This window comes from Staurois parvus, unplaced genomic scaffold (genome assembly GCF_062004578.1).
Source record: "Staurois parvus isolate SC_StPar_1 unplaced genomic scaffold, SC_StPar_1.0 ptg000207l, whole genome shotgun sequence".
Classification (NCBI taxonomy): domain Eukaryota; kingdom Metazoa; phylum Chordata; class Amphibia; order Anura; family Ranidae; genus Staurois; species Staurois parvus.
Window position 1 is genome coordinate 7,903,170 of NW_028318003.1, and position 14,652 is coordinate 7,917,821.

Genomic DNA, 14,652 nt, shown 5'->3' on the forward strand with positions numbered 1-14,652 from the left:
ACACATTCTATTGAAAGGTAAGATCTGGGTCTGGAAAGAATTTGGTGGATTTACTGTGTGTCCTTTGTGGATATTAACCCCTTGACGCAGACGTAACACAAATATGCGGCCTCACAAAACTTTTTTTTTTTTTCCGTGGGGCTGCATATTTGCATACTTGTCTTTCTGCTGGGAGCTCGCCGCACAGCACGCTCCCAGCACAAGGACCGCGATGTCACTGAGAGCACCAGGTCCCGTTCTAATGATCGGCACCCGGGACCCCCGATTTCAGGTCACATGATCGCTGTGATAGCCTCTGGTTGGCTATCACAGTGATCATTCACTGTACAGCTTAGCCCCCTTGTTTGTTTTCCTCTCTATGAATGGAGGAGAGAGATACATTGTATCTCTCTAACTCCTGGCATAGAGGGAAAAAAAATTGTAAAATAAATTGTAAAAATAATAAAAAAAAGATAAATAAATATAAAAAAATAAAATAAAAAATACCTAGATCAACGTTTGATCTATTTCAGTGCCAGGGTAAGTGTTTGGGTCAAGCTCAGGGTCAAAAGTCAAGGTCAAAAGTCAGGATTAAAAAAAAAATGTGGTATCAGTGTCAGTGTGTTTTAGGTAAAAAAAAAAGACATAAAAAAGTGCACTATTGTTTCTGGGCTGTACTACGGGTACAAACAACAAATAACATACACATATATGGTATTGCTGCAATTATGAACAGCTGGAGAATTTATTTTGGGTTGTTCTTTGGTGGTAGGTTATGGTAGTAACAAGAAACACACAGCTAAATTAAAAATGTATTTTTTTTTACTATTTTTGGCCAGTTTTCTTTTGATAAAAAAAAAATCAGGAGATATCCATTACCATTTACCACCAAATGAAAGCCCAATTTTTCCTGAAAAAAAACAAGGTATAATTCACCTGGATGTACAAAGTAGTTGTGATGATATGTACGTTTTTACTAACACATGTCAATGTTGAAAAATTGTGCTTGGGCATTTAGATTTGTTTTACCCTTAGGCATGAAGGGGTTAACGAATTCAATAAAAATGCAAGTTTTTGTGCCTAGAGGTCAGCTTCAAATGTAAAACTTACAGGTTTTGTCCTTACACATGGGTTCTCATGTTTCGTGTATGTAAACCCTAATAAATGAACTTCTGTTGATCCTGCCAGAAATCTCATAAGCTGGCAACATGCTGTGTTCTCTGCTCCTCCTTCAATTTCATAAGTAAGTATTGTTCCCATTTCTCTCTGCTTGGACTATAGCAGTGGTTGCCAAACTGTGGCCCTTGGCTAGACTTCATCTGGCCCTTGGGGCACTGTTCCTCCAACTGGACACCAAGAGTGGGGCATAATTACTTTCATGGATACTAAAAAAGGGGCCCCAGTACTAATGACAGGACACTATTCTTCCCATGGGACGCCAACACTGGGGCATAATTCCTGTCACTGACACCAGTTATGGGGCACTATTCCTTCCACTGACACAGCATTGTGACATAATTCCTGCCATGGATACCAACAAAGGGGCACCAATACCAATGATGGGACAAACTCTCACTACTACAATGCACTATTTTTCCCATGGGACGCCAACACTGCAGCATAATTCCTGTCATTGACACCAGTGATGGGGTACTGATACCAATGGCGGGACACTATTCCTTCCACTGCTATGAAGCACTATTCCTCCCACCAGACACAAAAATTAGAGCAAAATTTCTGCAACTGATACCAACAATGGGGCACAATTCCTCTAACTGACACCAATGATGGGGCACAATTCCTCTGACTGACACCAATGATGGGGCACAATTCCTCTGACTGACACCAATGATGGGGCACAATTCCTCTGACTGACACCAATGATGGGGCACAATTCCTCTGACTGACACCAATGATGGGGCATGATTCCTAACACTAACACCAGTAATGGGGAACTATTCTCCCACTAATATCAATGGCAGGGCACAATTCCTCCTCCTACTGACTACAGGCACTTTTACTGACCACCAAGCTTAAGGCATTGTTTACTTACCACTGATACCGGGACACTTTCTACTCCCACTGGCCACCATCCAGCCCAACCAAAGTTTGAAGCAGGGCCAGGACAAAGGGTGGCTGCATTTGGCACAGTTTGACATCTTTGCCCATCTATGACCTTGTCTTGGCACTGAAGATGCTAGGAAGAAGATGAGAGGGACAGGTCTCAACACACCTCCTTCTTTAGTGTGACAATGTCGATCCTCTATAGATATTGTACAGAAAGTGAGTGTTGTCAGCCTAGGACAGGAAGTGCGTTACTGGCATGTTGAAAAAAGTCAAATGAAGCCTAAAAAAAGAAAACTAATACAACCACCACATCTATAGACAGGTAAATTACAATATATTATATTACTGTTGTTGGTTAGAGATACACTGTAATCTTTAGAAACAGTAGTAGAAAGCTTTATTAGTTTCAGCGTAATACACACTATTAGTTTACTGTTTTTTAAGAACTTAGTATAATAAATAAAAGCCGAAGATCCTATGATGTAGCATAGTAGAAGGAATACAGTGGGGATCGAAAGTTTGGGCACCCCAGCTAAACATTTGTATTAATGTGCATAAAGAAGCCAAGGAAAGATGGAAAAATCTCCAAAAGGCATCAAATTACAGATTAGACATTCTTATAATATGTCAACAAAAGTTAGATTTTATTTCCATCATTTACACTTTTAAAATAACAAAAAACAAAAAAATGGCGTCTGCAAAAGTTTGGGCACCCTGCAGAATTTATAGCATGCACTGCCCCCTTTGCAAAGCTGAGACCTGCCAGTGTCATGGATTGTTCTCAATCATCGTCTGGGAAGACCAGGTGATGTCAATCTCAAAGGTTTTAAATGCCCAGACTCATCTGACCTTGCCCCAACAATCAGCACCATGGGTTCTTCTAAGCAGTTGTCTAGAAAACTGAAACTGAAAATAGTTGACGCTCACAAAGCTGGAGAAGGCTATAAGAAGATAGCAAAGCGTTTTCAGATGTCAATATCCTCTGTTCGGAATGTAATTAAGAAATGGCAGTCATCAGGAACAGTGGAAGTTAAAGCAAGATCTGGAAGACCAAGAAAAATATCAGACAGAACAGCTCGCAGGATTGTGAGAAAAACAATTCAAAACCCACGTTTCACTGCACGATCCCTCCAGAAAGATCTGGCAGACACTGGAGTTGTGGTACACTAGTCCACTATAAAGAGATACATGTACAAATATGGTCTTCATGGAAGAGTCATCAGAAGAAAACCTCTTCTACGTCCTCACCACAAAAATCATTGTTTGAACTTTGCAAATGAACATATAGACAAGCCTGATGCATTTTGGAAACAAGTTCTGTGGACCGATGAGGTTAAAATTGAACTTTTTGGCCGGAATGAGCAAAGGTACGTTTGGAGAAGAAGGGGCACAGAATTTAATGAAAAGAACCTCTGTCCAACTGTTAAGCATGGGGTTGGATCAATCATGCTTTGGGGTTGTGTTGCAGCCAGTGGCACAGGGAACATCTCACAAGTAGAAGGAAAAATGGATTCAATAAAATTTCAGCAAATTTTGGATGGTAACTTGATGCCATCTGTGAAAAAGCTGAAGTTAAAGAGAGAATGGCTTCTACAAATGGATAATGATCCTAAACACACCTTTAAATTCATAAGGGATTACATCAAGAGGCATAAACTGAAGGTTTTGCCATGGCCTTCACAATCTCCTGACCTCAACATAATTGAAAATCTATGGATAGACCTTAAAAGAGCAGTGTGTGACAGACAGCCCAGAAATCTCAAAGAACTGGAAGACTTTTGTAAGAAAGAATGGGCAAAGATACCTCAAACAAGAATTGAAAGACTCTTGGCTGGCTACAAAAAGCGTTTACAAGCTGTGATACTTGCCAAAGGGGGCAGTACAAGATATTAACTCTGCAGGGTGCCCAAACTTTTGCAGATGCCATTTTTTTGTTTTCTGTTATTTTGAAAGTGTAAATGATGGAAATAAAATCTAACTTTTGTTGACATATTATAAGAATGTCTAATCTGTAATTTGATGCCTTTTGGAGATTTTTCCATCTTTCCTTGGCTTCTTTATGCACATTAATACAAATTTTTAGCTGGGGTGCCCAAACTTTCGATCCCCACTGTAATTGTGAACTACATATATATTCCCAAAGGTTTATAGGGTGTAGAGCAATTCATTTATTCTACTGTCATTTACAAAACATAATTGTATGTTGGATTCTGAAATATAGTGAAGAAAAAAATGATTAAAGTACAACTAAAGGCAAAACTTTTTTTTAGTTTTGGATACAGTGGTGATGGATTAGAACACTTGTCAGGATTTTTTTTATTCCTGTCTGTGTCCCTGCTGGGCAGATTCACCCTTTCTGTTTGTCATGTTTACCGTTATCACTAAGAGAGAAAGTGAAAGAAATCCTATATTTTGGGTTGTCACCAAAACAGGAATACAAGAGAAATGTTCCAATTAGGACATTAACTATGCTGACAAGCAGGGATACACTCACGTTGGAGAGATTTCCTCTTACTTCCTGTTGTGGCTTTGGGACAGGAAGTGAAGAGAAATCTCCTCCATTACACAGATGGCAAAAATCTAACAGGGGTTCTAACCCTCTCTTCCTATCCTTAATGAAAAAGCACATTTCCAGCTCTGAGGCTACATACAATTCCAGGTCTCGTTCTAATGATCGGGAGATCCCAACCATGTGATCACTAATGTGATGATCAACCCAAGTGTTTTTTTCCTCTGTGAAGAGAACAGATACAATGTATCTTTTCCTCTAGAGCAGTGGTCTCCAAACTGTGACCCTTTTATCTGGCCCTCAAGGCATTATTCCTCCCACTGCAAGCAAAAGTGTGGCATGGTTGTGGCACTGACATCGACAATGGGGCACTATTTCTTCTATTGATAACAATGATGGGGCACTATTCCCCCATTGATACCAACAATGGGGCACTATTCCTATCATTGATACTAACGATGGGGCACTATTCCTCCCATTGACACCAATGATGGGGCACTATTCCTCCCATTGATACCAATAATGGGGCACTATTCCTCTTATTGACACCAATGATGGGGCACTGTTCCTCCCATTGAAACTAAATATTTGGCACTATTCCTCCCATTGACACCAATGATGGGGCACTATTCCTCCCATTGACACCAATGATGGGGCACTATTCCTTCAATTGAAACCAGTGATGGGGCACTATTCTCCCATTGATACCAATGATGGGGCACTAATCCTTTAATTAATACTAATGTTGGGGCACTATTCATCCCATTGATAATAACGATGGAGCACTATTTCTCCGATCAATACCAATGATGGGGCACTATTCCTCCCATTGATGCTAATGATGGGGCACTATTCCTCCCATTGACCCAAATGATTGGGTGCTATTTCTCCTATTCAGACCAGTGATGGAGCACTATTTCCCCAATGATACCAACAATGAGGCACTATTCCTTTCATTGATACTAAGGATGGGGTACTATTCCTCCCATTGATATTAACGATGGGGCACTACTTCTCTCATTGATACCAATGATGGGGCACTATTTCTCCCATTGATACTAACGATGGGACACTTTTCCTCCCATTGATACTAACGATGAGACACTATTACTCCCGCTAATACCAATGATGGGGCACTATTCCTCCCCTTAATACCAATGATGGGGCATGGTTTACTCCCACTGACAGCAGAACATTTTCTTCTCCCACTGGTCACAGTCCACTGTATAGCAGCTGAGCTGCTGGTCCTTCCAGTGTTCCTTTCAGATTCAGTCCCTTACTGCAAGTCGGCTGGTGGCTGCTGATCACTATGGAGTTCCAGCCCTTCTCTTCCCATTCATCAGTGGAGGCAGAGCTGCGCCTGCCGAGAAAGGTAATGTCTGACTCTGATGTTTCGTGTCTATGTAAGTGTGACCTGGCCGGCCAGACATCCATCACACGTGCAATGTGTCAGTGAGTGATGACATCATCATAATCCACAGCCTGCTTTTCTAGTGCCTGCAGATCTGTGCCAGTGTTGTTGGTGGTGTATTGTGTCAGATCTGTCACTGTGGGATCGCTCAGTTCATCTGCCTGCTGTCACAGCATTTTATCTCCCCCCCAATGCCTGGAAAATTCCAGCCCAGGATCTGTCAGAATGTGGATCCATCATCCTCCACTCACCGCAACTGTCACCCTGCCATTGCCAGACACAGATACAGTCCGCCCGTAACTTTTGTCTTTAATATTGGTGCTGGTGTCATCTTATGACGCGTATTTTTCCAAAGTAAAAGAAATGTAGCAGTTTCATGTTTTGTTGATTTAATATTTTCCACTGTTTTTTAAAAAAAAAATATATTTTTTGGGGGGGGGCCTAACAAGTAGCTGTTTTTGCCTAGGGCAAAAAATAGTCTAGCACCGCCCCTGGCTGTCCTATAGGTGTCAGTTAGTGTTAGTGTGTTTTAGGTAGGACAGACAAAACTAATTGCACACTACTGTTTGTTATCCCTACAACAGGTACAAAGAGCGCACACGTGTAGTATTGCCATGATCAGCAGGAGTAGGAGAATTTATTATGTGTTTTTGTGGTTGTGAGTCATGGTAATTACATCAAATTATGCAGTTAAAGTGGAAGTAAACCCTCCTATCTTTTTCAGCCTAGGAAGCTGTCATTTTGGCCTCTGTTGTATCTGAAACTGCCATGATGCTGCACATGATCAGTTATGACTCTAGCCGTTTGATGGTTTGACAGTTTGGTTGAGGACATGAGCAAATGTGACAGCATTCCTGGCACTTTCCAGGAATGTAACTGTTTTTTGAAACTGTTAAATTGATGGGTTTACCCCCCAGGTCACATCAAAGCCGATTTTGAAATCGTGCAACTTACAGTGAAGTCGCACGATTTCCAAATCAGGTGACCTGCTGATTTCATTGCAATTTGAAAGACATCTGACACAGATGTCTATGCAAATCACAACAAAAGTAGTGCATGCTCCAAGTCGGAACCGCACCGATATGACCACTCTAATAGCGGACAATAGAGTGTGACTTGGTATACGATTTGCAAGTTGCAGGGCATGCAAATTGCATGCCAAGTCGCACCCGATGTGACCGGGGGCTTAGTTCCACTTTAGGACTCGTTCACACAATGGTGCAGAGACGTCAGTTTTTTTCTGCACGCGTTCTGCAAAGGCAAAACAAAATCAATTGTTCTCTATGTGCCCTGTTCACACCACAACACTAATATCACATGCAGATTTTTTCTGTGCAGGAATCTACAATGTGTACAAAACTAACTGAAGTGAGCATCTGATGTAAACTGATGTGCAGATTTCATTTGCAGAGACATCAGTTTTTCTGCACGTCTTGTGTGAACGAGGCCTAAGACCGGGTTCACGCTGATACAGTGCAGGAAACACTGGGAATCTTGTGCGTTTTCAGCACTGCATTGCAATCACATGGCGTTCATGCGATCTGGTACAGGTGTCAATGTTAAACAAATGACAGCCTGAACAGATTGCAAAACGCAGTGCGAGTGCCAGAAATGGCATTGCATGAATAAGAACACCCATGTGATGTGATTCTGGTGCGGGTAAAAAAAGGGTCCTGCACCTTTTTGGTGCAGATGCGATGCGATTTGAGCCATACAAAATGCTGTACAAATTCCTGTGCGAATAACATGTGGCGTCCCGCACCGCATTAGTGTGCACCCGGTCTAAAAAAAGATTTTGCTTGCTATTTTGGGACAGTTTGAAAGAGAAGCATGGGGTTCTATAAAAAAAGAAAATGTGTTTACCTAGGTGAGCATGCTGCGATACTGCATCTGGTCCCTGTTGTTTCTTAAGCCTCATACACACTAAGAGAAGATCGGACACATTTTTTGTTTGTTTTTGCATGCCAGTCTCATATTGAAAATGAAGAGGTTACTAAAGTCATGAAAATTCTCATATGACAGAATACAACTTTAGAAGTGATGTAATGTATTGTATGGTATTTTAATGCATTCTTTCGCTTTCGAACATGTGCGGTCTTGGTCTCTCAATTTTTTTCAGACGAATATTGTACTGATTAAACAAAAATCGTTTGCTCTGGTATCGTGCGAGAAAAATTTCCATGATTGTCCCTTCGGATAATTTTGCATGAACTATCGAGGTTGCCTCTCGAAAGCTGTGTACTAACGTTCAGATTATTGGCCGATCGCTCCTCATGCAGTATTTTTTTGTCCAATTTCAACATCATGTGTACAAAGCATTAGGATGGGAACTGAGCAATCAAAGACCGCTGATTATTCAGTCCTTGGTCCTCAGTGAGCAGAGAGATGTGACTGTCACACTCTCTGCTCTGCCCCTCCAGCACTCACTGGAGTGCTGGGCTGTGGAGGGGGCGGGAGGGGCTGGCTCAGGCTCTCAGCGGCGCACGGAGAAGTTGAGCCAGATGCTGGTCAGGCTTCTGGGTGTATCTATATGATTGGGATCTTTTCAGAACCTGAAGCGGCTTTATCCTGTTCTTGGCAGAAAATGGATCATAGGAGTGCAGAATGAACAGTGATCCATAGAAGTATATCCAAAAAAAGCTTTGTCCATACTTTTCCTTTAAAGTGATTCTAAAGGCTTAAGTTAAAAAAAACCCCAAAACATAACAAACATATCTATACTGCAGTGATTTTGCACAGAGCAGCCTGGATCCTCCTCTTCTTGAGTCCCCCCCGGCGCTCTTGGCCAATGCAAGCAACATGCTATGGGGGCACTGGAGCATGCGCACTCCCCAGCTGCTACTCTATGTATCCATTCACACACTGGGCCGTGGCTTGGCCACATCCCCTCTCTCTTCTCATTGTCCCACTGGCTGTGATTGACAGCAGCGGGAGCTCAGCCAATGAGGAGAGGGAGTCCTGGGATAGCCGAGACTCCAGTGCACATTGCTGGATCGAGAGGGGGCTTAGGTATTAGTGGGGCTGCTGCATAGAATGTATGAAGGTAAAAAACCTCGAGCCTTTCCAACCACTTTTGACAATAATGAAATCAGGAGATATCCATCAACATTTCACCAAATGAAAGTTTTGCAGGCGTAGGTGTATTCTGTGGCAGAGGACTGCGTGCAGGCAGTTGGTGTATTCTATGGCAGAGGACTGTGTGCAGGCAGATAAGTGTATTCTGTGGCAGAGGACTGTGTGCAGGCAGGTAGGTGTATTCTGTGGCAGAGGACTATGTGCAGGCAGGCGTATTCTGTGGCAGAGGACTATGTGCAGGCAGGCGTATTCTGTGGCAGAGGACTATGTGCAGGCAGTTGGTATATTCTATGGCAGAGGACTGTGTGCAGGCAGATAAGTGTATTCTGTGGCAGAGGACTGCGTGCAGGCAGGTAGGTGTATTCTGTGGCAGGGGACTGCGTGCAGGCAGGTAGGTGTATTCTGTGGCAGGGGACTGCGTGCAGGCAGATAAGTGTATTCTGTGGCAGAGGACTGTGTGCAGGTAGTTGGTGTATTCTGTGGCAGAGGACTGTGTGCAGGCCATTTGTGTATTCTGTGGCAGGGGACTGTGTGCAGGCAGGTAGGTGTATTCTGTGGCAGAGGACTGCGTGCAGGCAGTTGGTGTATTCTATGGCAGAGGACTGTGTGCAGGCAGTTAAGTGTATTCTGTGGCAGAGGACTGTGTGCAGGCAGGTAGGTGTATTCTGTGGCAGAGGACTATGTGCAGGCAGGTAGGCGTATTCTGTGGCGGAGGACTATGTGCAGGCAGGTAGGTGTATTCTGTGGCAGAGGACTGTGTGCAGGCAGGTAGGTGTATTCTGCGGCAGAGGACTGTGTGCAGGCCGTTGGTGTATTCTGTGGCAGGGGACTGTGTGCAGACAGGTAGGTGTATTCTGTGGCAGAGGACTGTGTGCAGGTAGTTGGTGTATTCTGTGTGCAGGCCATTTGTGTATTCTGTGGCAGGGGACTGTGTGCAGGCAGGTAGGTGTATTCTGTGGCAGAGGACTATGTGCAGGCAGTTGGTGTATTCTATGGCAGAGGACTGTGTGCAGGCAGATAAGTGTATTCTGTGGCAGAGGACTGTGTGCAGGCAGGTAGGTGTATTCTGTGGCAGAGGACTGTGTGCAGGCAGGTAGGTGTATTCTGTGCCAGAGGACTATGTGCAGGCAGGCGTATTCTGTGGCAGAGGACTATGTGCAGGCAGTTGGTATATTCTATGGCAGAGGACTGTGTGCAGGCAGATAAGTGTATTCTGTGGCAGAGGACTGCGTGCAGGCAGGTAGGTGTATTCTGTGGCAGGGGACTGCGTGCAGGCAGGTAGGTGTATTCTGTGGCAGGGGACTGCGTGCAGGCAGATAAGTGTATTCTGTGGCAGAGGACTGTGTGCAGGTAGTTGGTGTATTCTGTGGCAGAGGACTGTGTGCAGGCCATTTGTGTATTCTGTGGCAGGGGACTGTGTGCAGGCAGGTAGGTGTATTCTGTGGCAGAGGACTGCGTGCAGGCAGTTGGTGTATTCTATGGCAGAGGACTGTGTGCAGGCAGTTAAGTGTATTCTGTGGCAGAGGACTGTGTGCAGGCAGGTAGGTTTATTCTGTGGCAGAGGACTATGTGCAGGCAGGTAGGCGTATTCTGTGGCGGAGGACTATGTGCAGGCAGGTAGGTGTATTCTGTGGCAGAGGACTGTGTGCAGGCAGGTAGGTGTATTCTGTGGCAGAGGACTGTGTGCAGGCCGTTGGTGTATTCTGTGGCAGGGGACTGTGTGCAGACAGGTAGGTGTATTCTGTGGCAGAGGACTGTGTGCAGGTAGTTGGTGTATTCTGTGTGCAGGCCGTTGGTGTATTCTGTGGCAGAGGACTGTGTGCAGGCCATTTGTGTATTCTGTGGCAGGGGACTGTGTGCAGGCAGGTAGGTGTATTCTGTGGCAGAGGACTATGTGCAGGCAGTTGGTGTATTCTATGGCAGAGGACTGTGTGCAGGCAGATAAGTGTATTCTGTGGCAGAGGACTGTGTGCAGGCAGGTAGGTGTATTCTGTGGCAGGGGACTGCGTGCAGGCAGGTAGGTGTATTCTGTGGCAGGGGACTGCGTGCAGGCAGGTAGGTGTATTCTGTGACAGAGGACTGTGTGCAGGAAGGTAGGTGTATTCCGTGGCAGGGGACTGCGTTCTGGCAGGTAGGTGTATTCTGTGGCAGAGGACTGCGTGCAGGCAGGTAGGTGTATTCTGTGGCAGGGGACTGCGTTCTGGCAGGTAGGTGTATTCTGTGGCAGAGGACAGTCCTCTGTCACTGAATACACCAACTGCCTGCACGCAGTCCTCTGCCACAGAATACACCTACCTGCCTGCACGCAGTCCTCTGCCACAGAATACACCAACTGCCCCGGCCAGGGATCTATGTGACCTCCGGACAGGGTACACTGAACTGCCCATTAGATCAGAAGAAGTTTTATATTCCAGAGATCAGTGACCTGTAACCCCGGCCAGTCCCCGGATCTGAGCCCGCCCTCCTCTGTCGGTAGATACCACTGTCCCCCCCACTGTACTCCATACTGGACTCTCTGCACCCTCACATGGATCCCACTCTGACTACATCTCCCGACAGGCATAGGTTGCGGTGATGTCAGAACTCCGCCTCTCATGGACCCTGCATTAGGCGAGCCAATAAGAGGTTCCCGGGCATCCAATGACAGACATGAGAGGGGGCAGCATGATTTCCCAGGGGCGGAACCGGAAGTGGATACAGTTGCTATTGCGGGGCAACGCAGGAAGCGTCCCTGGAAGCAGAACTGATGGTGAGAGGAGCAAGTCCTGCGATCAGGTCAGTGTGCGTCATATGTGTCAGGTATAGACTGGTCTGTATATAATGTACAGTATGGTGTCGGGTATAGACTGGTCTGTATATAATGTACAGTATGGTGTCGGGTATAGACTGGTCTGTATAAAATGTACAGTATGGTGTCAGGTATAGACTGGTCTGTATATAATGTACAGTATGGTGTCGGGTATAGACTGGTCTGTATATAATGTACAGTATGGTGTCGGGTACAGACTGGTCTGTATATAATGTACAGTATGGTGTCGGGTATAGACTGGTCTGTATATAATGTACAGTATGGTGTCAGGTACAGACTGGTCTGTATATAATGTACAGTATGGTGTCGGGTATAGACTGGTCTGTATATAATGTACAGTATGGTGTCAGGTACAGACTGGTCTGTATATAATGTACAGTATGGTGTCAGGTATATACTGGTCTGTATAAAATGTACAGTATGGTGTCAGGGTATATACTGGTCTGTATATAATGTACAGTATGGTGTCAGGTATATACTGGTCTGTATATAATGTACAGTATGGTGTCGGGTATAGACTGGTCTGTATATAATGTACAGTATGGGGTTAGGTATTGACTGGTCTGTATATCATGTACAGTATGAGATCAGGTACAGACTGGTCTGTATATAATGTATAGTATGGTATCAGGGTACAGACTGGTCTGTATATAATGTACAGTATGGTGTGGGGGTACAGACTGGTCTGCATAGAATGCACAGTATGGTGTCAGGGTACAGACTGCTCTGTATATAATGTACAGTATAGGGTCAGGTATAGACTGGTCTGTATATAATGTACAGTACGGTGTCAGGCTTTACACTGGTCTTTATATTATGTATATATGTCAGGTATAGTCTGGTCTGTATATAATGTACAGTATGATGTCCGGTATAGTCTGGTCTGTATATAATGTACAGTATGATGTCCGGTATAGTCTGGTCTGTATATAATGTACAGTATGATGTCAGGTATAGTCTGGTCTGTATATAATGTACAGTATGATGTCCGGTATAGTCTGGTCTGTATATAATGTACAGGGTCAGGTATAGACTGGTCTGTATATAATGTATATATGTCAGGTATAGACTGGTCTGTATATAATGTACAGTATGGTGTCAGGGTATATACTGGTCTGTATATTGTGTATATACAGGTTGGTCCATATATATTTGGACACAGGCACAATTTTAGATTTTTCAAGTTATTTACCAAAACATATTCAATCTATAGTTCTATAATGGATCTGGGCTGAAAGTGCACACTCTCAGGTTTGATGTGAGGGTATGTACATCCACATTGGAGGAAGGGTTTAGGAATTACAGCTCTTAAGAGTAGCCATCCCCCCTTTTTTCAAGGGACCAAATGTAATTGGACAATTGAATATAATCATAAATAAAATTTTCATTTTTAATATTTTGTTGAGAATCCTTTACTGACAATGACTGCCTGAAGTCTGGAACCCATGGACATTGCCAAAGACTGGGTTTCCTCCTTTCTGATGCTTTGCCAGGCTCTAACTTCAGCTGTTCTTTGTTTGTGGGTCTTTCTGCCTTTAGTTTTGCCTTCAGCAAGTGAAATGCATGCTCAATGGGGTTGGGATCAGATAATTGACTTGGCCATTGCAGAATATTCCACTTCTTTTCCTTCAAAAGCTCCTGGGTTGCTCCTGCAGTGTGTTTTGGATCATTGTCCATCTGTACTGGTGAAGCGCCATCCAATCAACTTTGCTGCATTTGGCTGAATCTGGGCTGACAGTACAGTGGGGCAAAAAAGTATTTAGTCAGCCACCAATTGTGCAAGTTCTCCCACGTAAAAAGATGAGAGAGGCCTGTAATTGGCATCATAGGTAGACCTCAACTATGAGAGACAAAATGAGAAAAAAAAATCCAGACAATCACATTGGCTGATTTGGAAAGAATTTATTTGCAAATTATGGTGGAAAATAAGTATTTGGTCACCTACAAACAAGCAAGATTTCTGGCTCTCACAGACCTGTACCTTCTTCTTTAAGAGGCTCCTCTGTCCTGCACTCATTACCTGTATCAATGGCACCTGTTTGAACTTGTTATCAGTATAAAAGACACCTGTCCACAACCTCAAACAGTCACACTCCAAACTCCACTATGGTGAAGACCAAAGAGCTGTCGAAGGACACCAGAAACAAAATTGTAGACCTGCACCAGGCTGGGAAGACTGAATCTGCAATAGGCAAGCAGCTTGGTGTGAACAAATCAACTGTGGGAGCAATAATTAGAAAATGGAAGACATACAAGACCACTGATAATCTCCCTCGATCTGGGGCTCCACGCAAGATCTCACCCCGTGGGGTCAAAATGATCACAAGAACGGTGAGCAAAAATCCCAGGACCACATGGGGGACGTAGTGAATGACCTGCAGAGAGCTGGGACCAACGTAACAAAGGCTACCATCAGTAACACACTACGCCGCCAGGGACTCAGATCCTGCAGTGCCAGACGTGTCCCCCTGCTTAAGCCAGTACATGTCCGGGCCTGTCTGAAGTTTGCTAGAGAGCATTTGGATGATCCAGAAGAGGATTGGGAGAATGTCATATGGTCAGATGAAACCAAAATAGAACTGTCTGGTAGAAACACAACTCGTCGTGTTTGGAGGAGAGAGAATGCTGAGTTGCATCCAAAGAACACCATACCTACTGTGAAGCATGGGGGTGGCAACATCATGCTTTGGGGCTGTTTCTCCGCAAAGGGACCAGGACGACTGATCCATGTACAGGACAGAATGAATGGGGCCATGTATCGTGAGATTTTGAGTGCAAACCTCCTTTTATCAGCAAGGGCAT

At 44.3% G+C, this 14,652-nt stretch overlaps 1 protein-coding gene across 2 annotated transcripts in view; it reads left to right on the top strand.

The window, feature by feature from the left end:
* The first annotated feature begins 11,725 nt into the window (after positions 1–11,725).
* CEP164 (centrosomal protein 164) overlaps positions 11,726–14,652 on the top strand; it is a 157,025-nt gene continuing 154,098 nt past the window's right edge. For both annotated transcript variants that reach the window (XM_089678613.1, XM_089678614.1), the window contains exon 1: positions 11,726–11,816. The gene's annotated coding sequence lies outside the window, so the exon portion shown is untranslated. The remainder of the gene's footprint in view (positions 11,817–14,652) is intronic.